The 25,425-nt window shown below is 37.3% G+C and overlaps 1 long non-coding RNA gene across 1 annotated transcript; it reads right to left on the bottom strand.

Moving 5' to 3' along the window:
- Positions 1-10,191: 10,191 nt before the first annotated feature.
- Positions 10,192-23,587, bottom strand: LOC118645158. The gene is made up of 2 exons (XR_004962959.1): positions 19,667-23,587; positions 10,192-19,413 (listed from the first exon to the last, which is right to left on the bottom strand). It is a non-coding gene; the product is annotated as an uncharacterized LOC118645158 (long non-coding RNA).
- Between the last annotated feature and the right edge of the window lie 1,838 nt (positions 23,588-25,425).

The following is a 25,425-nucleotide window of genomic DNA, read 5'->3' as shown; positions in this document are numbered from 1 at the left end:
AATGTCTTCATATTAACCAATCAGTATATTACTGCATATGTATGTATATGTCATGGTGTATTGAAATAGACTATATATAAGAAATTATGAAGTTTTCAGAGAAACGAGTAGATAAGATAGTTAATAAAAACATCTACATTGAGCAAATACTATTGATCGTCTCTAATTAAACGTATGTATGTAGACATATATGTCGTAAATGTCTCGAAATCATACGTACAATTATAATTACAGGTTATTAGTATAACAATGTTATGTATTGTGACGTGACAGCCGCAGGCTGCTGCCCGTCACAAGGGCCTCATTGGCTCTTACGCCTTAACATCACCCAGGTCCTGCGTCCTCCCGCTCGGAAACGGATGCAAAAGCGTGTTGTTTCGTGTTTTTGTGTGTGTGACGTCCCGTATGTTGTCCGCGTATTAATCGTTAAGATTTTTGCGAGCGCTGCATCGCGAGTGCGGCGGAAATCGGTGGCCACAGCGATCGATCTTGTAATTTTTTTGGCGTCTCGTCTCGACGGAGAACATTCCCGGAGGTCACCAAGTGAGCGGGCACCGAGGGAATAACGGAGACTCTCTTCGAGCGGGGGTCCACAGGTAATACCGCCCTTGTCTTGCCTACAATTCTCATCACGTAAGAATTCCGATACTGCCGCCAAATCACGCTTTCAGGATCCAGCGAAGGCGCGCGAGGCCGATGTTCCGACGGGGCGCCTACGAATCCGATCTCGCGCTAGTCCCGGCGGAGATCACGACAATTTGACATCAGTGAACGCCCTCGTCGAGGAGGAAATACCGCCCCGAAGAAGGCGCCCGGCCAGGAGGAAGGAATCTGTTAGAGGAAAGCGCCAGAAATTCCCGCGCACGGGGCCCAACAATATCGACTACCGCGCCTGGATCGATCAGCCAGCGACGGCGTGCACGCCGCGCGCTGCGCGAAAATCGATTTTTGGAAAATCGACCAATAAGGGCCCGGAGTGTCGAAGGCAAGGCGGGGCGCGTCGCCAAGCGGCCCCCGCGGGATCTAGGATTCCTCACTCGAGCTGTGGACGTTGTATTGTCTTGTGTGTGCGATCCAGATCCCGAGCTGAGATATTATGTAAGAGGACGCAGGAGCCAGAACTCCTCCCGATCCGGACGAGGCCGAGACGAAGGAGCCGGCTTGGTGAGACGAGCGTCGCAAATTGTAAAGCCACCGATTTTGCGATCGGGCGACTCACGATGGAGTCACAAATTTATTACAATCTTGTAGTCATTAGATTAGAGTCGCAAATTTATTACGCTCTTGTAGTATTGGATTAGAGTCACGAATTCGTTGCGATCCTGTGGTCATTAGACTAGAGTCACGAATTTATTAAAGTATCGTTGTTTCGCCCGATCGCACCCGCCCGCGTGAGTTCGCTCCGTGCTGTTCGTTTCGTGTTCTAATTACGTTGCGTGTGCGTCCCGATCCGCAGCCGAGTCAATTGTGATTTCGTCCTATAGTTGTGTCGCGAGTTATTAATCGCGCTGTGAATTGTCGCGCATTTATGATTTATTGCTAGAAGAATTTGGTTTATCGCATCGATATCGCGAATTGTTGTTAATTGTGCTTTCGTCTGATTTCATATTCTTGTCTTGTACTACTTCGTTGGCGATCTCAGAATAATTATCGCGCATATTACTCGCGGGATCTTCTAACGTGCGGAAAAGCACGAACCCGCCGCGTGTCGCGTGGGCTCGGAGCTACTGTTCGTCCCGATCGCCCTTGACGACATTGTTATCCCATCGGGAGTTTGGCGTCCACCGACGACGCAGGATAAAAAGCGTAAACCCGTCGGAGAACTCTCGCATACGTAAAATCATCCGTTCACAATACGGGATGATTATCCCGTATTCGCGACATGTAATTTCAAGCGATCGTCAGCTTGTAACGCGCGCAGGTCACCATTGCCGCTTAACAGAGCCGTCTAACCCTGTATTATTTACTGTCAAATACATTTGTTAATTTTATTGTTAAATTTATATTGTCTCAATAGTTCTCTCGCCTTCCCGATTCCATCCGCCCGCGCCGAACCTCCCCCTCTGCCATTTTAGGGCTGAGCAGCTGGATATCGGAGCCGCCGACGCCCGGTCGCCTACGAGGCTTATTCTTTTCGTGATTTGGTCGATTAAAGTGTAATCTCACGCGTATTGAGAAAAGAGTGGTACGCTTAACGTACTTGGCGCCCAATCGAATAGTTTTTGGTGTCGGAAACCTTACGAAAACGGTCACCCCGACACCTGGGCCGCAACCAGGGACGACGCGAAGTTGGCCGTCGCTCGCGAGCACGGTTACAGTATGTAAACATGTATGTCTTAAACGTCTTGAAATTATACATATACTTATATGCAGGGTTGGAAGTAACGCGTTACTTGTAACGTCGTTACCGTTACCGTTACTTTTTTCTGTAACGATTTGGTAACGCCGTTACTTTTCTTTTTTAGTAACGAAAAAGTAACGACGTTATATTTTCTTTTATAACGAGTAACGAAACGCAGTTACTTTTATCGTTACTTTTAAATATATGGCCGGTACATAAACGTGGAAATACTTGCCGTCTGGTAGAAAGCAAGAAGTCTAGAGAACAGGAGAGAAAAAGAATTTTTGCGTCTAAAAAGGGAATTCATTTTAGAAAAAGGTTTCTTTTTGCATCTAAAGAAGAATTCATAATTGGTGACATAAAAAAAATTACTAAAAGAATTATTTTAAATTCTTTATGCTATCTGGATAATAGGTAAATGAAATAAAAGTTTAAAGTGTACAAAGTATATAAAAAATGTAATATGTAATATAGATATGTATTGAAAATATATAAAAGTATTTAAAGATAAATACCTTCCAATTTTATATTCTGTATGTCTTAGTATCCTGTTTTATAAATCCGTCTTATTATTACGAAAAAAATAAGAAGTAACGATTTTTCGTTATTTTTAAAGTAACGATAACGCGTTACTTTTTACGACCGGTAACGAGTAACGGTAACGAGTTACTTTTTATCAAAAGTAACGGTAACGGTAACGGAGTTACTTTTAAAAAGTAACTTTCCCAACCTTGCTTATATATTATTGGTATAACATGTGTTACGTCCAGCGGACTTAATGTTTTTTCCTGTCGCTGACCCTTCTAAGAAAAATAGCTAAATAAGAGAAATTATATTCTGACGGTTGATAATAGTAAGAATGTTTGCGTAGGATCGCTCTATTGTCACAAGTTTGTGAGATATAGCGATAATTTAAAATTTTATTTCTAAAGAACAACAAATACGTAAATCAAAAGTACAGCCATCAAACGAGGACTCTAGTTTCTATCCATAAATAATTTCTAAAAACGACCGTCAGATATAATTCAATTCTTTCTAAGTCTAAAGGAATGTTGAATTTAGAATAAGAAGTATCGTAACAGCTATCTTTATTACCGGACCGTGCTCAACAATGCCTTAGATCGGTACCTAAGTAAAGACAGAAAAAAAAGGGGAAATGTCGAAACTTGAAAAGGGAAATATTTGAAATATATCGGACAAAGGATTTCAGGAACTATAAAATTTATCACTCAAGCAAAAACGCGTTTGGGTTGAACTAACAACCGAAGGCGCAACTCTCTACAAATAATTTACAAATATAAATTCCTTTTTTTTTGTCGCTTGTCCCTTAGATAAGAAAATGAAAATTGTAAACCTCCCACCTCTATACCCAAAAGTAATTCGGGCGGAGACCAGGAAAGATGAGCCAGCGATTGGTCATCTAAGCAATGAGTAACCCAAATAAATTTTCCAATAGACAAGCTCCAAATTTGGTGGCTTTGGAAGGACCTACCAATCCAAAAATGAGACCGCCTACACCCCAATTCTTCCCTTCGAAAAATCTTCTATAAAACCGCGATCCAGGGGATTGCGACCACCAGATTCACAAAGTTCTACGTGCTTTCGAGGTCCTAAAACCAGTGTCCGCTACATTTCCGATCAAGTTATACTTGTGGGTCAGAGTTCGTGCTATATTTTTCGCACTGAGTTTTGTTAAAGTCAGTGCCGAACATTACGATTTTACGTATTGAAGATCCAGTGCCGAACATTTTTGTGCTGAACATTCAGTGAAGTAAGTGCACCTGGTACCTCCCGTGGCTTACCACTCTCCGGTCCCACCAGCCTTGAGCCTGACTTGCTGCGGCCAGCAGAGAACCGTCCGCTAATCCTGAGGCCAGGAATTCAGATCACCCTTAGCCAGTAGAACCGTCTCAACAAGTAGTAAGTCTCAACTATTCAACTTTTATTTTCGGGTAGTTTTTCTCTCTTTAAACACAATTAAAAAATATATATATTGCAGTGGAAAATCAGTTTTTCCACAAGAGAAATCGTTGGAACATAAGACGGTCCCGGCGCAGGAGAGCCGAAAAAATCAGGCGGGCTCGCGAAACACTCGACGCTATCTACTTCGAGTACCTGGATTCCTTGAGAACTCCATCGTCATCTTACCATCTTGAGGAACCCCTGTGTGATTCTCTAGAATTCCCGTCATCATACCACAACCCTGAGGAACCCTCGTGTAATCCTCAGGATATCCCATCACCACACCACAACCTTGAGGAGCCCTCGAGTGATCCTCAGGATATCCCGTCATCATACCACAACCCTGAGGAACCCTCGTGCGATCCTCAAAATATCCCGCCTCCTCCGCGCTCTCCTATTTATTTTCTAATTACTTTCCTAGAACCGGAAGAAATACCATCTCCACCTTCTCCTGCACCATCACTAGAAATAATAGACGAATTTGATCGAGTTTCACCCCGGCCGCGTTTTTATCACTATGACGGTACTCAGACGTCATTAATAGAACTTTTAGAGCAATTTCCATTAAAAATAGACCTCTCCTGATTTTGGAGTGGAATCTACATAGCTAGCAATTGCTGGCTAAGCAAGAACATTGACCAAAGGCCAGTGACCGGGAAGTACCCTCCCCGGTTATACACCAAAAATCGGTGTATATAAACACCGAGGTACAGACAACGAGCGGGCTTTGCTACACATTATACAGCGACGAACGTATGTCGCTCATCCTTTAACGAATTAAGTCAATGTAACTCAGTGTAATCAAGATAGAAAATATATACACATTGTTATACGACAATCGGCTACAATCACTCACGAAACCTGATCCGAGGAGTAACGACAGCAATCCCGAAATACCATGTCTCTTATTAATAAGGGGCACAACAGCACAAATTTTTTCTATAACTTCTTCCCCCCATCCACCGTTATTCTAGAGGAGCTCACATAATAAAAAGAAATAAATAAGAAATAAAATGTTTTAAAATGACGAAGATCATCTTTCTTATCTCACTCCGAATCACATTTGTGAATTTTGTATATAATCAATTTTTAACTTAAAAATAAAACCAACACATGTATATATTTATATTTATCCAGTATTAATCGACCACATTTATCCAGTATTAATCGATCCTATTTAACCGACAACATGTCAAGGATATATAAATTTGTTTAAATTACGACTTCAGTTTTAATTGTAATTTTAATACTAGAATAAATATTGTTAATTTTTAACTAATGCCATTATTCATTTAATCTCAACGATCTAGCCTCATTGCGAACAAGGATAGCACCAGGTCCGTTTCCGAGTTAAAGCGATTCAATTCGTTGACTCGAAACTTAGACCGACGGACGTACGACTTGAAACGGGTTATAGCTGGCCCTATTGGCACGTTGACCTACATTTTCGAGTCACAAACAGTGCATTCGACCCGAGGCACCTACCCTCTCTCTCTTGCGTGCCTTCGGGAATGGTAAGTCTCGTTACGTCCTTCCCTGCCTTACCCATTCTTTCTGAAATATCTTTCCCTCTAAATAAAAGAGTTAAATCTCACAAGGCTGGACGTAACACATGTAACATTATTATACTAATAATATGTAAATAATTATATGTATAATTTCAAAACATTTAAGACATACATATCAACATACATACGTATAATTAAAGACAATAGTATATGCTCAATATAGTTGTCTCTAATAAATAATTATCTAATCGTTTTTCTGAAAACTATTCATAATTTCACATATATGGTCTATTTCAAAGACATATACATAAACAATAATAGATTGCTGGGTTAATATGAGGACATTTATACATTTTATGTAAGTAAATAAAATATCGAAAACATTACAAATCTTTGCATGTATTTACTCCAAATGTATCTCAATAGAACATAAAGTCATATTTTTAAACATTAATTTATCTTGTTGTGTACATACTTTTAAAGTCCTCAAAAATCACCATTCATATGAAACTGTTAATATTATGTAAAATATAATATTGTTTTTAATTATAGCTATAAGGTGATATTATTTGGTTTCTCAGGACGTTCAAGACGGACTTCGTGGATATTCTGAAGACGTCCTGATTTTATCCCGAGACGTTCTCAGGACATCCTGAGGAATAGCAAACGAGCGTCACTTTTTAGTCCTCAGGACATCCTGAGGACAGTCCACCGGACATTCTGAGAATACCATAGGATTTTCTCAGGACATCCTCAGGAATAGCAAACAATGACCACTTTTTGTTAGATTTTTTAGATTTTTTTTAAGATTTTTGATAAATGTATTGATTTTTTTATAAGAATTAAAACGTTTCTCAGAAAAATTTAAAAAATAAATTCCGATTAATTAAAAAAATTTTTCAATATTTCTAAGTATTTTTAAGAGTTTTTGAGAATAGAAAAAAACTTTAACAAAATATTAAAAGTTCAAATTATTTCTACGATAATTTTGTAAGAGGAAGAATTAAGACTATACATGTTTCAGCCAAGCGACAGTCGTACCTGTTAAAGCATGTTTAATCTCTGTTTGTTTAAACCCGAGAAAACGGTCACCCATCCAAGTGTCAACCATCGCCGACGTTGCTTGACTTCGAAGACCATACACATCATAACCCTCCGTGATGATCCACTTCTTGTTTATACTTTTGTTATAAATCATTACAATAAATGTTGACAGAAGGATGAAACATATATAGTTAACTTATATTTTGATAAATAAATATTAAGTTTTACAGTTTTTAAAAATCTTTTTCATATGCGCGCGAAATAGCATGTAGAATAACTTATTAAAAACACTGTTTTTGCTCCGTTCGTATAAAATAAAAAAATTATTTAATGTCATCTTTTATAATTTTTTAGTATTAATATGCCACATTGTTTCAATAAGTGTAGACATTCAGTCTGACTTTGAAGTCAACATTTTTACACATTTGATTTTGCAATACATTCTAGAAATACGCAGGGTTGGGAACGTTACCTTAAAAAAGTAACGCGTTACCGTTACCGTTACTTTTTGTAAAAAGTAACTCGTTACCGTTACTCGTTACTTATTTTAAAAAGTAACGCGTTACCGTTACCGTTACTTAGAAAGTAACGATTCGTTACTTTTTTCGTTACTTTTTTGAAATGCTAAAGTAAAATGTTAAATTATAAAATTACATTATTTAATAATCAATATTAAAACTTAAAACTTTAAACTAGTTTCTAATATATAGCAAGCTTTTTTATATTAAACTCAATTAATAATTATTCTAATTTTTTATATTAATATCTTAATTTTTTTAATATACTTATCTTTATAAGAATTTATATTGTAATTCACAAATGTCATTTTGTCAAAAATTATTAATAAACTTTGTTTTTAAAAATTAATGTTATATAAGCATTCCAATATTCATTACCAGTATTGAAAATCTATAGTTCAGTTTCATATACATATACTATAGACTTTTAGACTTTTAATACTAGCAGTGACTATCGGAATGCAGCCTATATAAGGTAGAGAATATTTTTCAAACATATATTTAAAATATATATTATAAAATATGGAAATAAATATTTTATAATTGCATTTATTGCACGTAACCTATAATCTAGCAGATAGGTTATACATATTGTATGTATTTGCGTATTGAAGACGACTATCTACAGTCTTTTAAATCTCAAAAAAAAAGGTTTACGCATCGCATTAACAAGATATTTCAACAGGGCATTCTCATGTGGCATTGATTTCCTATATCGGAATATTTTTATCCAATTAAGAATTAATTATCCATTAAGAATAATGCGCGCGACCAGTACGCGATCTATTGAACAGATATAAAAGATATAGGGAACTAAAGTAACGATAAAAGTAACGGCTGAATTCGTTACCGTTACTGTAAAAATATAACGACGTTACCGTTACCGTTACAGACATAAAAAAGTAACGAGCGTTACCAAAAAAATGTAACGAAAACGGTAACGGCGTTACAAGTAACGCGTTACTTCCCAACCCTGGAAATACGTACGATATTCAAAGATTTCTCACTTGCTATATTAATTTACCCGTCTTTTTCAAAAATTAACATACGTCCAGGATGTCCCTGAATACTGTTTTAGAATGTCCCGAGGACTGTCTTAGGATGTCCTGAGGACTTTCAGGATATCATATTCTTAGAACATTCTGTGCTATCTAAAATGTCTAGTATTTATACAGTCATCATATTTAAGTTTATCTTCAGACATTTTGTAGCTAATAAAACTTTTTATACAATATTTTAAGAATAACGTTTTCAGCTAGAATACATATATCCTCAAGACATCCCAAGGATGTCCTCAAGATATGAGTAAAATTTTAATTTATATTAATACTATTACAGAATCTAACATTCTAAACTTACTTTAGAAGTCAAATTTATACATAAAATATTTATATAAAATATTCACAATAATACAACTATTATATCCTGACAAGATCCCAGGACATCCCGGGACATATTCAGGATGATCCTAAGGACGTCCTGTGCTATCTGGGAATGTATACATAAAATATATATATGTATGTCCTCATATTAGCTCAATGACGTATTAATACCTTGCGTTTTCAAAATGGACCACATATATAAATAATGAAATATTTTGAGAAAATCGACATAGATATTTATTATAGAAAGCTATATCGATTAAACAATATTAATTGCATCTAAATATATGCATGTATATGAGTCTTCTTAAAATGTCATCAAAATATATCAAAAGCATATATATACATATATGTATGTAATTATATACATATATTTTATATATGTTTCTAAAAATTAAAAAGCATTAAAAGCCAAAACTACTTATATATAATTATATATAGGTTCCACCATTCAATTTTGGGGAAAACAAAATAATAATTTCTGCTATAAGTGCTGCGCTGAAAGTAATATTATTTCTTTAGTCTTCACGCCACTTTCAATGACTCTCTTCTTCATATGTTCTTATATTAAAACATAAAAACGGATTAATCTTAATGATATAATACACAATATATTACATGATATAAAGTATTATAAAGCATAAATACATATATTCTTTTTTTTTATTTTATTATGTTTTATTTATTTCTAAACTTGACAATAAACTCTGTTGCTTTTATTACCGATAATACCAATAATACCGATTAGTACTAATAATAATAATAATGATGATGATGATGATGATGATGATGATGATAATGATAACGATAATGATAGTGATGATGATGATGATGATGACAATAATAATAATGATGATAATAACGATCATTTTTAACTAAAAAAATTAGTTTAAAAGATTGATTAAAAGAAACCATTTTTAATGTTTATTTAATAATTATTTATATATATTCTTACACATTTGTTAATATTTTAATAAAATGCCTAGACGAACAATAAAATATAGTATAGAGGAACAAAAGAAATTGCAACAACAACGTCGTGAAAAAAAAGCACAAGCTCAATATAAACGGCGACAAATTATAAAAACAGCAGTTAATAAAAATAATGTAATAATAAGTGAAATATCTGATACTATTTGTATTGCCAGTACATCGTCTACTAATTATGTAACACAACGTACTACATGTGCAAAATATCAGTCTCGTTATCGGTTACGTAAAAAAACATACCCTTTAATTATTAATAATATGATATTAAATGATGATTTAGTTGAACATTATATTGGTCCTATGAATGTATTGTGTTCATTGCAATGCTAAACATTTTGCTGTTGAAAAAGTTTCTAATAAAGGTAATTTGTTTCATGATTGTTGCAATCATGGAGCAGTAGATCTTGAACCTTTACCTACATTTTCCCTCATTTTTTACGTCTTTATTCGATGGACATCATGCAAAATTTAATAACTTCTTTCAACATATTCGTAGTTATAATTCTTCATTTCCATTTGCATCATTTAATGCTAATTTGATTAAATTTCAAAATAACCGACCTGGTCCGTACTTTTAAGATACAGAGACAAATATATTATCAAATTAATACAGCATTATACGCTGCACAAAATGAAAGTCCAACTTATGGGCAACTTTTTATTGTCGATCCAAATGAAACTATAAATCACCGTTTTAATGAAAATTCGAATTTAGATTTCGAAATCTTACAAAATCTTGAGCATATAATGAGAGAATGTAACATTTTTGCTAAATCATATCAAATGGTGAGTGAAGAATTAGAAAATCAACAACAATTACTATCTAATGAGTCGATACCAGAACTACAATTAGTATTTACTTTAAAACCTGAAATGGATCGACGTCGATAATATCCAAAGAATAAATGAAGTTGCTGCCGTTTTTTCTACAACTGCAGATGAGAAATCCCAGAATCATATGTTACAATACGCAATAAAAATACTAAAACTTTACAAAGCGTTAGTATGGATCCAAATGTTGAACCATGGATATATTCATTGTATCCATATGGTACTCGAGGATGCCATTGTCATTAAAAAAAATTAAACAGTAATAGACGAATAACTAGAGGACAATATTGTTACGTCCGGCGGGGTCAGGATCGCGAGTTTTTATTATTGTTCGAAATTTTATAAGTCACTCTACTCTGCCGAGCGGAAACAGAGAGAGATAATGTACGCAGCGGGAAAGGAAATGATAATCGAAAGAGCTAAGAAGAATTTATTTTTAAATTCGATTTTATTTTTATTATTTTGGCCCTATTAATGTTATTTTGCTAGGGAGGCGAATGCCAGAAGCGAGTGCCTCCAGACGCACTATAACCGGCCCGGAGAAGTCGAACGGTTCCTCCGACGGTGACTTGGGGCTGCTGCCGCGCGAAACCGGTTCGCTGGCCTCAGATGCGTTCGGGGGCGTGGGCGACTCACGCGACGAACCTGCCGAAAGGCCGCGGGAGAGCAGCCGATTAGTCTCCCCGCCTTTGATTAAGAGGTCGACGTGTTCCTTTAGCCGGTGCGGGTGCCGCCGGCGTGACCTTCCCATCTGCAGGGAAGAATGCCATGTCCTCAATTCTCGTATTTTAAATTATAATGTAATAATTAGTTTTTCGGAAGGTGGGAATTTAATACTTTAAATAATCGCGATGACTATTGATGTACAATGGACGCTGGATTGCCCGGAAGCGTGGATAGAAAGGAATCGAGAGACGTATACCTCCACCATAGATCTGGGTGGAGGCGCCTGGTTAAGTAGCGGCACCGTCTTCGGTGCTGTCAGAAATGTCGGAACGCATATAGCGCGCCGGTAACCCACGCCTATGCTAAAGTCTTGCGACTTCGTAGGGGCGGTTGACGGGGAAGGATGTACGCTTTTCAGCGCGCACCTTCCCGCACCGTTGGCTAGTCGTTCTTGAAAGGATTGGAGATTGCGACAGAGAGAGAGAGAGAGAGAGAGAGAGAGAGAGAGAGAGAGAGGCGCACGATGCTCCCGCGTGCCGCGAGCGAACGCTGAAACGCGCTCTCTCAGCGAATGACGGGGACCGCTACGCTCCCTAAGGAACTGCAGCGCTGAGCCGTGGTTCACCACTCTCTGAAGGAATGACACAAAAGAAAGGGGGAAGCATCACCGATTAACTCGCGAACGCACTTCCGTGACGCAAAGAAAAGAAAAGGGAAAAGAAGTAAAAAGAAAAGAGAACCTTGAATTTAGTATCACTGGTTTTTAATAACTTTAAGAAGAAAAGAAAAAAAATGAATGGAGAGAACTCGCATCTTCACAAATTTGTATTCGTTCTACTCGATAAATCACACGCGCACGCACGCTCGCTAGTGTCGCACTTTTGTTCTATGAAAAAAAGATAGCGATTAGTAAACTGAGGGAGAAGTTGCCATCTCGAGTCTCTCTGAATACTGCAAAATATTCTAAGTTCGAACGTGTAAATTCGAAAATATTATAAGTCCGTACGCGAAATTATGAAAATATTATAAGGCCGTACGCAAAATTAAGAAATTATTCTAAGTCCGGAAAGTTTATAGAGCGACTCTTACAGCCTTTCGACGCGAGAGGAGGAGGCAAAATCTCAATTTTCGCTCGAAAATCGCGGTTTATATACTCGTAACCGAGGACGTTCGAGGGTGAAGAGCGCGGAAAGGAGAGCAATAAATCATCTGATGCCTGTCATTTAATTTAGCGATTATTTAATTATCGTGTTCGATTTCGTGGTCATCAGATAAATTTTTACTGCTCTATTCATAATTCTAAGTCGCGGGGCGTGTAACTATCGCCCGCTTCTTGCAATCCATTTCCAGAATACATTACCAGTATTTCGTCAACGATAATAAGGATAACCATCTTCATATATATATATTGTGTCGTGGCGCGTCCGGCGCGCGCGTCACAAGGGCATAAGTCCGACCGAGGGGTCGATCGGGGGCGACTCCTTGCTGAGCCGAGGGGATATGGTTCTGTTCTTTTATTTTTTTTTTGATTTTTTTAGTCTGCGATACCGTTTTCCGATTGTAGTTGATAATCATTTAAAGTTAAGGCGTCGAGTGTAGGCTCATCTAAAGAGTGTGCCAAGAGCGACGGAGGAGCAGTCGTCGTGGGAATTCTGCTGGGGACAATCGACAGTAGAAAGAGCGCCCCTCAAGGAGTTTCCCCGCCGAGCCGTGCGTCGGGCCCCGCAGCGCGTTGCCGTCCCTGAGCCAAGGGTACCGACCGCGCCGAATGACAGCACGGAGACACGACGGCTCCCAGCAAGGATCACGCCGTGGGCACGCGACACCGGGCTGCGGACCGGAAGAGCGATCACAGCCATGTAAACCGCCAGCTACCAAGATCGGATTGGTCGCGGCCTGGCCAGCCGGACCTACCGAAACGGCGGAAAAAGGGATCGCACTTTTGGAGCACGTGTTCATCACGGACCTTGCGAGAGATGAAGCAGCGCGGCGCTGGATCGAGGATCACGCGAGTCACGCGGATCCACCTATTGGGAATTGAAGAGCGTCCGCGCATGCGCGACGGCTCGAGCCGGCCGGTGCGGGACAGGGGCTCCTCACTGTTCGGTAAGCCGTATGATAAGGCGCATCGGCGAGGACCAGCCCAGGGCTATCGGCTTCGGCGGACCAAGATGGCGGGTTTTGTAAGGCCATCACTTGGCAGCCACGCGGAATTTAGTAAGATTTGGTAAGGCGGTCGACTCTCGTGCGGGACCGGATAAGGGATACCGTTTTGTTCTGTTACCGGTGATGTGTTGACTAGCCTGTGATAAACGGCTGCAGATTGCGGAGTTGCGCTTGCGAAGAGCTCTAATTTCGTGAGCTCCCCGACAACTATCTCGTCCGCTAGGACTCGAGGACCTCGGCGCGGTGGGAGTCGGACTTGTCGGTCCACTTTGACGGGCCGAGTCGGGGCTCGAGAAGGTGCGACGTCCCCGTCAGGTAGCGGAGGAAGATGTCGCGTGGTGTTTGCTGGAGCAAGCCGGGCAGGCGCGGGGCGCTTCGGTGCTGGCGGCGGCCTCGAGGGAGGCCTTAAATCGAACGGGCCAGGAGACTCGTGCCTGGCGGGCGACGACTTGGGCGACGGTTGTCGCTCAAAAGTTCAGGGATCGAACGTCCCAGATTCAATCAATCGCCATTTGAGGCGTTTCAATTGCTTTTTGCGGCCCCCTCGCCGTGAGTGAGTCATGGGATGCTGTGATGGGGGTGGAAGGGTGAATTAGTACGATAGCCATAATAATGATATTTTAGCGAGTGGCAGGCAGGGTTTCCCGAACGCTATACAATTATAAAGGGAGGTGAGGTTATCACAAAACGATTGCAAATTATTACGGATGGGATACCATTAGAACTAAAGTTGGGGGATGCCAGCGGGGGTCAAGTACAATAGAATCTGCAAAAGAAAAAGCGTCTTAGTAGGCTAGCCCGTTACCTGCAAGTTGGAATGGAATTTGCGGGGGTAAGCGCCTTAAGTAGGCTAGCCCGTTGCCTGCAGGTTGGAATGGAAATTGCGGGGGTAAGCGCCTTAGTAGGCTAGTCCGTTGCCTGCAGGTTGGAATGGAAATTGCGGGGGTAAGCGCCTTAGAAGGCTTGTCCGTTGCCTGCAGGTTGGAATGGAAATTGCGGGGGTAAGCGCCTTAGTAGGCTGCCCATGAGGTTTTGGATTTGAGAGAGATCGGCTCAACTCTTCTTCTAAGGAGTTACTATCACGATAGCAATGGGTTGGTTATGTTGAAAAATTGTAGGTAAATTCGCGTCTGCTCAATCATTTATAAGATGGGTGGAGAGAGAGAGAGTGAGGGATGGAATTTCCCTTCCCCTTTTATTTATTATTTAATATATTTCTAATTGTGATGTCTGCCTGTCACCTGAGTAAATTTCACGCGAATTCTAATGGTGCTAGTGGAAGAGATGGGGGGGGGGGTTGATGAACGTGAGTGAAGTTACCCCTGTTCCTTTGTGGGTCACATCCGGGAAGTGCGAACGAGCGCGAGCGGGAGGATGAGCAATGCAATGGCGACGGGAATGAAAGACGTGAGACGGAGCGCCTTAGTGAGACGCAACATAGCTCACGCGGAGACTGATTGGTAGGTGCGACTGAGAGCGCCCTTAATGGGCTGCTCTGTGGTGCGCAGTAAGCAATGGAATTGATTGCAGTGGGAATAAAGCGCCTTAATAGGCGGCCCGTTGCCCACTGGACACCCTCTGGCTTAAGCGCCTTAATAAGCGCCCCTGGCCCGAAGTTCATGGAACAGACGAGCGCCTGAGTGGAAGCGCGCGGCTCCAGGATGAGGAGTCAATGAAGTCGCCTCTATTTGCTCTGGAATACTTGAAGCACTGGGGAGGAATGTTCTTATTACTAACTTAGACTAGCACTCGCGCACCGAACACGAGGAGTATAAAAAAGGAAATAATAATAAAAAAAAAGAGAAAGTATATTTTCGAGAATTTATTATAGAAGAAAAAAAAAAAAGATAAAAAAAAGGGGGAACAAGATTTTAAGTCACAATTGCAGTTTTATTTACTTGGCGAGATTAACTATCAAATAGAATGAAATTATTAAAGTGCTAAGTTTGATACGACGGCGATAGTTAGCGAAGATAGAAATACTACTTACAATTAGAATTTCCGTGCGTCCTTAAGATAGCAAGTACGCGTGTACGCAGGGCGGTACGTTCTGATCGCACTGGAGAATTATCGCGCACGGTGGCAAGACGAGTCGCTTAGACAGAATACTATAGTTCGCTAGAGCAGAAGTGCTACGAGCAGCACGACGGACTGTAAGAGCGAAAAATGCTGCTTTCCGCGGCTCTTGCGCTCCTTATATACCCCAAAACTAGGAGGTCCTAGGGGTACGCGGGCGTGGGGAAGCTCAAATTCCTGGAATTTTCCGCGACAAATAACTATTATTTTTGAAATTCTATAATTTCTAATTTTTATTCGGATCATTATAAATTTTGGTCAAGAGGTAGCCAGGGGGGTTAGCGTTCAAATGCTTCTTTCGCCTTCCTCTTATCACCTCTGTGAGCGGAGTAATTAATCCGCATACTTTTCGTAATTGCTTTACTCTTGTTATCTCACTTACACCTCTCGGTTAGAGTAATGCTCAAGCTATCGCTATCCCACTTAGGTAACACGCGCCCCGCGACTGGACCGACTCTTCGGCAGCGCGAGGGCTGTCATGCGCGGACCGCGTGGTTGAAAAATATTCGCATTATTTCAAGTTGTTAATAGTGAGAGAGCGATAGCGTGATTGCGAGGGATCGTAATCCATAATAATTAACGAGGGAGATTGAGGGTGGCGATTGCACCCTGACGTCGTTAATACCAAAAAAAAGGTGATGAACGAATATTATTTTTTTAACAAAGTTGTTAACTGAACGCGGCATGATTCGATGAATTTGAGCTTTGACAAAAGGAGTGATAATTACGTACGCAATAGTATACAGTTAATAAGGATTGTACGCATAGGGCGTACACGTCGGTACCTCGTGCGTGCGAGTTCGTGTGGAAGGGAGCGCTCGGTGAGACAAGCGCTGCGACGGAGCATGCGAAAGCGCGACGCGAGAAAGTGAGACAAAAAGGGAAAAATTTTGTCGAACGTAACAATAAGATTCGAACCTTCCCTCTCCCCTACTAGATTCGAAAATTTTAGGCGGAGACAAGAAAAACAGACCAATAGTCAGAGCGTTTAACAAACACCACCCCGAAACCAAGCAACCACTTATCCAATGAGAACTCTAAAAATTAATTCCCACGCATTCCCGAAAGCAATCCCGCCAATTAACATCCCCGAAACACCCACACCCAAAATTTTACTTTTCAGAATTACTATAAAAATCGATACTCTAAAAGTCGGAGTCAGTCGCTGTTGCAGTCGCTATCGTGGTCGCTAGCTTTATCGCCGCTTCGTTTTTAGAACTTTATGTTCCTTCGCAACTCGAGTGAGTGTTAGTACCGAACTCGGAACTTAGTGTTAGGTTAGCGGAACTTTCGAGACTTACGATTTGAGTGCAACTTCTTACCCCGAGCTTCACCATCCTCGGGCCGCACCGTCTTTGACTCTGACCTGTTCAGCCAGTTTCAGGCTCAATAAATCTAACGGGGACCGCTCTGGCAAAGAGAGAACTCCGAGTTTAACCCCTTCTCATCAGTCACGCCAAGTAGTAAATGCCAGTCTTATTAACGTTTTCATTTACTTCCCCCCTTTTCTAAATCGGATTGTAACTTCAGTGAACAACCATATTTACTCCCGACCCAGACGAAATCGCTGGTCTATAAGAAGGGAACGTCGGCGTCAGCGCAGGGAGGCACGAATCCTCCGAGGCGAGCCCTTACGTCAGGGTCAACGAGAGTCGGAAACCCATCACTCGGTTGAACCCCTGCTATCACCATCTCAACTCTTTCCCTCACTCACCTCCGAGGACGTTACTCACGGCCCTCGCCCTTCCTCCCGAACATCCGAAGATTCCTGTCTCGGTCCCTATCCTTCCCCTTCATATTCCCCCATTAGCTCTCCCGAGATAATAGAAATACCATCCCCATCCTCACCTTCTTCAGACTCTGATATAGAATTTACAGCTGAACTTCCTTCTCCCTTCCTTCTCCCTCGTCATCTTCCTTCTCCTCCACGCCCACGGTTTTATCATTATAACAGTAGTCAAACTTCTTTAATAGAATTACTAGAACAGTTCCCGATTAAAAGAGATCCATCACTACACCATTACCGCAATTTCGCTCTATTCCAGAAGGATTTGATCCAAATGTTTTATTTCATATCACATGCGCACTACAGATCTCATTCCGGTTTTCACCCCTTACTACCATGACCCCTTCGCTGTCCCTATCGATTTCTTTTACAATTTCTTCCCCCCTTCCAGGACAACTATACAAGAAATAATATAAAAATTTTAACCCCTTCTCTCTCTAACCGCCTACTAATGTACCAAATTTTTACGCATTAATAATTCCTATATGTATATATTCCAAATTACGGCATAATGATGTATTGATGTTGATAATGATAATACTAAGATATCCAAATTATGGCATAATAATGTACAATACTAAGATGATCTAAATTCCGTTAAAACATTAAGTAAACATAAATATATATATATATTTTTTCGGTATCACAAACTTAAGCTCTTTATTTGTATTACCTTTCCTAATAAAAAAATGTGTGTTAGAATAAATATGTATTTAAATTTAAAATTCTTTATTTATTTATAAATCGATCTACCTTCATCCTCAACTAAAGACTGCATCGGGTTTGATCCCGAGTTATAACAATTAAATTTGCTGACTCTAAATTAGAACCGACTGACGCACAGCTCAGAAATCGGGGTTATAGCGAGCCCACCGGCACACTAACCCACATTTCTAGCAATAAAGAGTGCGTTCGCCGCTAAGGCACTTGTCTTTCCCTCGAGCCTGTGCCTTCGGGAGTCGTGTTGCGTTACGTCCTTCTTTGCTTTATCTCCACTTTATAAGATACCTATACAACCACCCGATCCTATCCAACATTTCATAAGGCTTCTACTAAGAGATAAACTTTTTGATTTGCGTACAGAAATATTAGGATGTCTAAATAAAAATAAATAAAGCCAGTCATATCCAGCTTTTTGAATATCATTATTAAATTTATGTTTTACTTTAAGCTGATTGGCAAAATTATAAGCCAGTGTACGAAGATCATCTCAAGTAAGCGGAAAACCACGCTTTAGCATTGTTTTGATGTGGTTTACTATTTTTTTCTCATTCTGCATTCCAAACAAACAGGTAGGTCCCATTCCACCTTTTATTGCATTTCCAGATTTAAATCTTCTTTCAAAAGTTTTTCTGGGAATACCATATTCAATGCTGGCTCGACGTACAGAAATGTTATTTTGAATGGCTTCCAGAGCTGCGGTTAATTGATCCTGCGACCATTTACTTCGTTTTGGAAAGTTCTCTTTATTTGTCATTTTTACAAAGTCTGTAACAATTTCAAGGTCAATAACAAAATGTTTATCAAATATTTCATTTTACACATGTTTTTATTGATTTCACAGAAATTTAATTTTATTATATTCATATCTTTGTATTGTTGTTGAATAGTAATTCAGTACCATAAAATAGTAGTTTAATACTGGTAGAATAGTTCAGTACTAGTTCAGTACTATAGTAAAATTGATAAAAGAAATATGTCTAGTGTATTGAATCAGTGCACTGTTAATAAATTTTTATATCTGTATTATATCTATATTATTCTGAAATTAAAAGATTGAAATGTGCAGTTAAACTCTTTTCTGTAAAAATACGCAGTGCATTATTAATTTATTTTGATAAACACAATATAAAATAATAAATCAAATTATCTCTTAATATTATTAAAAAATGAATCATTAAAAGCAACTTTTTCTACACAAAGTTTAGCATCTATTTAACTCATTGTCAATACTAAAAAAATATCTAAAAGTATATATCAAATTTAAAATGTTAGGTGCGCAACTTAATTCTTATCTTTTTAATAAAATATATACATATGCGTTATTATTATTGTTATGCAGTATTAATTATTGTCGTCTTTTGCAAAATTCTTGAATCCTTACTTTGAATGTATGTATTTTCTATTTCTTGCAGAAGTGGAGCTAAAACAAACAAACCACTAGACCATGCTTTGTCTATAATTCTTCAATACATTAGCAGTAGTAATGGATTAGGGCTTTAAAATGTTCTATACATCAATCATTATTAGCTTATTATAATATCTTATAGCCTTATTACTGCTGCTGTTGTCGATTCTGTTAATACGACAGATTTTATAATCTCACTTTCTAACCTTACTGCTTTACTTGTGATTTTTGCATGCAAAAGCACAACTTAATTATTTTTTCTACTTACCTCTATCTAGACAGTCCTTTAACATAGTTTAGCGTCAGTTAGAGTGTTGTCTTATACGTCATTTGGAAATTCCTAAAGATCTAGTTTTCCATCTCTAGTACACCGACACTAATGTGCGTCCATCTTACGTTGGCCAACTTATCCCGAAGAAAGTGGGCCATCTTACCCGAACTGTGAGAGAAAAATAATTATATTATTTATTAAAAATTGGAAAAAGAAATAGAAGATATAATCACACATTACAATCACATTATACCTACCTTCGCTATGTGTCTAACGTTAATTGTGACAGCTCAACTGTAATTTATTCAATGTTGTGTCAATTTTTAATGAACACATGAAAAACTTTGCACGTAGTCGAAAGTAAAAGCGTGATATAATATCCGCAATGTTATTTTTTATTTAGAAAAGTATACGCGTATAAACTACAGTAAATATCGATTATCTTTGAAAATAATTACAAGAATACATTATTTAGCAATTATTGGAGAAATTATAGCCATTCTTTTTCGTATGGCTCTCATACCCTAACTTACCCTATGGCTTAATAACTTTCAAAAGTGCTCTATGGCGTCCCAAGAATTGCAGTTAAAATCTTAGGACTTCTCAACTACAAAAATCAGTTGCATTCTCCACTACGGAAGCAGAGTTTGTTGCCGCTAGCAAAGGATCAAAGGAACTCGTATGGCTTAAAAGACTGATATTTGAAATTAAAGAAAACAGTGATATTCCTGTACTGTTTATTGATAACGCAAGTGCAATTAAATTGACAAAAAACCACGAATTCCATAAACAATCTAAACATATAGAAATTCGTTATTATTTTGTTCGTGAGCTATATCGAAGAGGTGAAATCGATGTTGAATTCGTTCAGAAGAACAAATGGGTGACATGTTCACAAAACCCTTAAACTCTGTCAAATTTAAAGATATGTGTACTAAAATATAATTTTGCAAGTAATATTTTTTGTCTTTGTATATCGACATAGTAATAGACGTAATTCAGTTTAAGGGGCAATATTGAAATATATATGTGTCAACTGTCCTACTGTGACACTGTACTAATACTCTATTAGGAGCTGCTATCTGTCAATCTAATAACTTTTCGTCTATTGGCAACCCTGTTTTCTCGGGGATCTCTAGGGAAGTCTTTCCCGCGTTAATTAGTTCCATGTTGTTCGAGACTAAATATACAACCGTCGGTCTTCTAATAATAAAGTGTGGTTCTTTTTGACAATATCCTTGTGTTTATCCTAGCCGATTACCATAACCACGCTTTCTTCGAGGCTTGGCGAAAGCACGTGCCTGCGGACATGCGGTAGCAAGGTTAGAGTCTTTCAACGTGAATGTCTCATACGCCTAGCAAAAAGACGCACCAAAAGGTCTTCCGGCAGACAACGCAAAAAGAAGTAAAAGAACTTTCGCGACAAAAGGCGGAAACTGGAATAACCTTCACAAAATTAAATTTGCGAATAAACGTCTACCAATCGGCCCGCTCTATCCCTTACGCACGCTTCCGCTCGTTATTATACTTGTGCCATCTCGATGTATGTATATGGTAACGTACACAAACTGTCGCAGAATTACCGACGCTTCATATTACGTACTATAGGATATTCAAAATCTAGCAAAATCTATGATATTGGAAAGAGGTTGAATGTCCTCTTGTTAAATAAAAAAAAAATACACTAAAAAACAATCCTTACTTAAAAATATCTAATCCACAAATTTAATAAATTCATAAAAATAAAAGTAATGATGATCATTGGTGATCTAAATAAATGAATTTCGAATAATAGAAAAGTATTTATTGGATATAGATTTACATGTTACAATAGTAATAATCATTAACGACAAGTAAATAATAATGGTAATTAATTAATAATAAAGGTCTTTTGGATCTTTATATATCGGTTTGACTAGCATATTAGAAGAATACTACGACATTAAAATCACTACGTTAATTATCGTAAAGATGAAATCACATCTACGCTAAGATTACGATACATTAAGTAGTAAAAAACCTTTTTATCAATTATGTAAAAAGATATATTTATAAATATTTATAATAAAAGTTTATAAACCACTAATTATTATTACATATGTGATGAATACATAAATTGTAAAAGAAATAACAATTGCAAGGCTGATTTGTACAATTTTCTGTAGCAAAATATTTTTAGTAACATTTTTATACATTCTAAGATCGAAATTGTCTTGCAAAGAAATTCAATATTTACTTTTTAATTTTGTATCGCAGATTATACATTATTGCATATGTATTATTATTAATATCTCACATTAGTGATACATAAGAGTACACAGCCTTCTTAAAAAAAATCAGCCTAACAAATTGTTTCACAGGAAGAAAAGATGAAAAAAAATGAATAATGTGATAAATACGAACAAAAATTTGTTAACTTACAGAATAATAAATACACAAAATTTTCTTATGAATACGAATTACTTATCTTATCAAGATTTACATTTTTTTCTTATAGAAAATACTTAAAGTAGAATGTCTAACAAGAAAACCTCGCAAATTTGAAAATTCGGATTTTAAATTTGAAACTTGGCATAAATGTAGGAGGGGAGAGAGTAAATACAGAAATTTATACATTTTTAGTAGCAATCCAAAAACAGTTAAAAACCACCCTTTAAAAAGAGAGCTATTCGACTTTTGTGTAATATTTCATAACTAAACTCTAATAAACTAAATATTGAAAAATGTTTTACAGAAAAATTTTATAATAAATATTTCTATTTGAAGCACTACCCGTTTTTGAAAGAAAAATTATTTTTAAAAATTTACCCTTTTTGTACTATATGTCAAATATGACACTATATTACTATAAATTTAATCTATTTTTTACTCCACGTGTATTCATATGTATTTATAATTAGTTTATATAAATCGTGAAAATATTTAGCAGAAAATATTGGCTCTATAGAGTTTACGAGTGTATGTGTGTAAATATGTAAACGTGTAGATGTTGATGGAATATATGTAATTTGGAAAAAAATAATTAACATATTAAGGATAATTAACATATCATTCTAGTTTCACAAATTAAATCGATTTTTTATTACATTTTTCGAAAGTATATGTATTTGAGAATATATTCCCAAAGTTTTGTAAAGCACCTTCAATTATTTCCCTACTTTATAGCATTATCAAGCACGTACGCTCAGAGCGGCGTTTCTTTCTAAGAATGCGGCAGAAGCTGCAGCGTCAAGTATATTTGGTTTTGTTATTCAATGTAAGGTCTCTAATGTTAGTGTTAGGGTCCCTTTCTTAATTTGTACTTGTATAGTTATGTATATAATTATATGTGTGTGGTTTTGTACATGCCGACGTTAGGTCAGTTTTGTTTTGAATTTTGAAGCGAGAGTAGTATAGCACGTTTTATTTTTGAAGTTTTTATAGCGCTAAATACGGAAGCCGGTGAATGTGAAAATGAACTTATTATTTCTGGCGACACGACAGTTCGTGGTCAAAACAAGATTTTTTATCACTTTTGGGTATTGTTTCTTTGATAAGAAAGTACAGCAATAAAACCGTAGATATCGTTATAAAATCTAGCATTTGCAAAGCTTGCAATGTGTCAAAAAATAAGCTTGACGATATCGATTATCATGCACAGTGTGAAGATCATAAGGAAGACTGTGCAGCTAATCATGAAGGCAGTGTAGGAAAAATGAAGATCGATGGCATTATCAAAATGTTTCAACGATCCGAGCAAGAGTATGGCAATCCGAGCAAGCGTAAAGTACACTTATTATATCGGCGATGGAGATACAAATTCTTTTAAAAATTTATTAGCTACTGCTTCTTATGGGGATAATTTTATTGTGTAAAAAAAATGTGTTTTACACGTGAAAAAATGTATGTTTAAAAGAGCAAAAAAAGCAAAGAAACTTACACAATTAAAAAAAATAAAAAAAGAATCTGAAAAGAAAATGAAAGGCAAAGGCACAAAAATTAAAAGCTCTGCAGAAAAAATTCCAAAAACAGCTCAATTAGCTATTGATTTAATAAAAGATTTAACTACTTATTATAGTTTAGCTATTCAATGTAACCCAGATTCGAAGTAAAAATGCGACAAGGAATCTGGGCTACATTTTATTATAAAATTTCAACAAACGAAAATCCACAACACATATATTGCCCCAAAGGCACCGACTCGTTGTTTAAGTGGCGTCAGATGGAAGCAACTGGTCCATTGGACTTATATGAACACTCTTGATGACGATGTTCAACAGATTCTAAAACCAATTTAGGAAGAGTCGGCAACCAATTTACTAGGAGGATACATGGGCTCCAACATGCAAAATAATAAGAGTTTTAACTCGTGTGTTTGGCATTTAGTTTCCAAATAATATTTTTGCAAAAAATTATTTTTGAAATCGTCATATATATTGCAGCTTGCCTATTCAACAAAGAATTTTTGACTCTATTAAAAATTATGGAGATTATGGGCGTCCACAGCCTAACAACATTTAAACAACTTCGTTGAATCGACTTCAAAGAAGGCGAAGACAGTTCCATCTGCAGACAAGGTCATGGCGTTTTTTGGGATGCGCGGGGGTAATTTTCATTGGTTATCTTCAAAAAGGAAAAACAATTAACGACGAGTATTATGCGAACTTATTGCAGCGTTTGAGTGATGAAATCAAGCAACGCATACGCATAGCAAACCACCGTAGCTCTACTGCTTCTAAAGCGGCCAGAACACCTCAAAGGAAGATCAGAATTGCTGAGGAGGATTTATTTGAAGAACCCAAAGACCTTTTGTATGGTGCAGGCATTGCCGATTGAAGCTGACAAGGGAACTTCGCGAACTCGAAAATTCTGATTTTAATGAAACTTGGCATAAACGTAGAGGGGGTAAATACATGAATTTAGAAATTTATCGTAGCTGCCCATAAACGGTTTAAAGGGGTGAAACCACCCTTCAAAGATTGAGACATTTTTCGTTTTCTCGATATATCTCGTAAACTAAACAAAATATTAAAAAATATCTTATACAAAAGTTTTACAATAAAAGTACTTCTATTTAACTACAGTAATTAAATTAAAAAAAATTTTTTTTTAACAATTGTTTTTTAATTAAAAAAAAATTTTTTTTTTCAAAATTTTATTAATGTAGTTAGATAGAGATATTGTTACCATATAGAGATATTGTTACCATAAAACTTTTGTATAAAACATTTTTTGATATCTCCAATACTTTTCGAGATATATCGGAAAAAGCAAAAATCTGCTCTACACTATGCACTAAAAAAAGCATGAGAGAATGCGATAGCACCGCGACGGAGAGCGTTAAAAAATATTTTAAAGAAATTTTTTATTAAGATTTATTTATGATATTGAATATAATATAAGATACTAAAAATATAATAAAATAAAGTAATATAAAATAATAATATTTTGTATAATATAATAATATGTGATAATATAATATAATAATGTCGCACGTGAATGCATGCTGATGTGAGTGAGAGAGAAAGAGTAAATAATATTAATATAATATAGTAATATAATAATATAATATAATATAAAATATTTATATTCAGACTTCTTGGTCCGGATCCATTAAAGAAGATTTCTGGGACATTCCTAAAAGCCTATTAAAGAAACTTAAAAAACTTCGATTCCTACTCCTAAAAAATTGTCAAGTAAAAAAAAGAAACGATCTTCAATCTAGATCAAAATTAATGTAATCTATGATCTAGATCAAATGTATGAAAAATTATCTG

Source organism: Monomorium pharaonis, chromosome 4 (assembly GCF_013373865.1).
Source record: "Monomorium pharaonis isolate MP-MQ-018 chromosome 4, ASM1337386v2, whole genome shotgun sequence".
NCBI classification, from domain to species: Eukaryota; Metazoa; Arthropoda; class Insecta; order Hymenoptera; family Formicidae; genus Monomorium; species Monomorium pharaonis.
The sequence above is the reverse complement of the archived record's forward strand: the minus strand, read 5'-3'. Positions and strand labels throughout refer to the sequence as shown.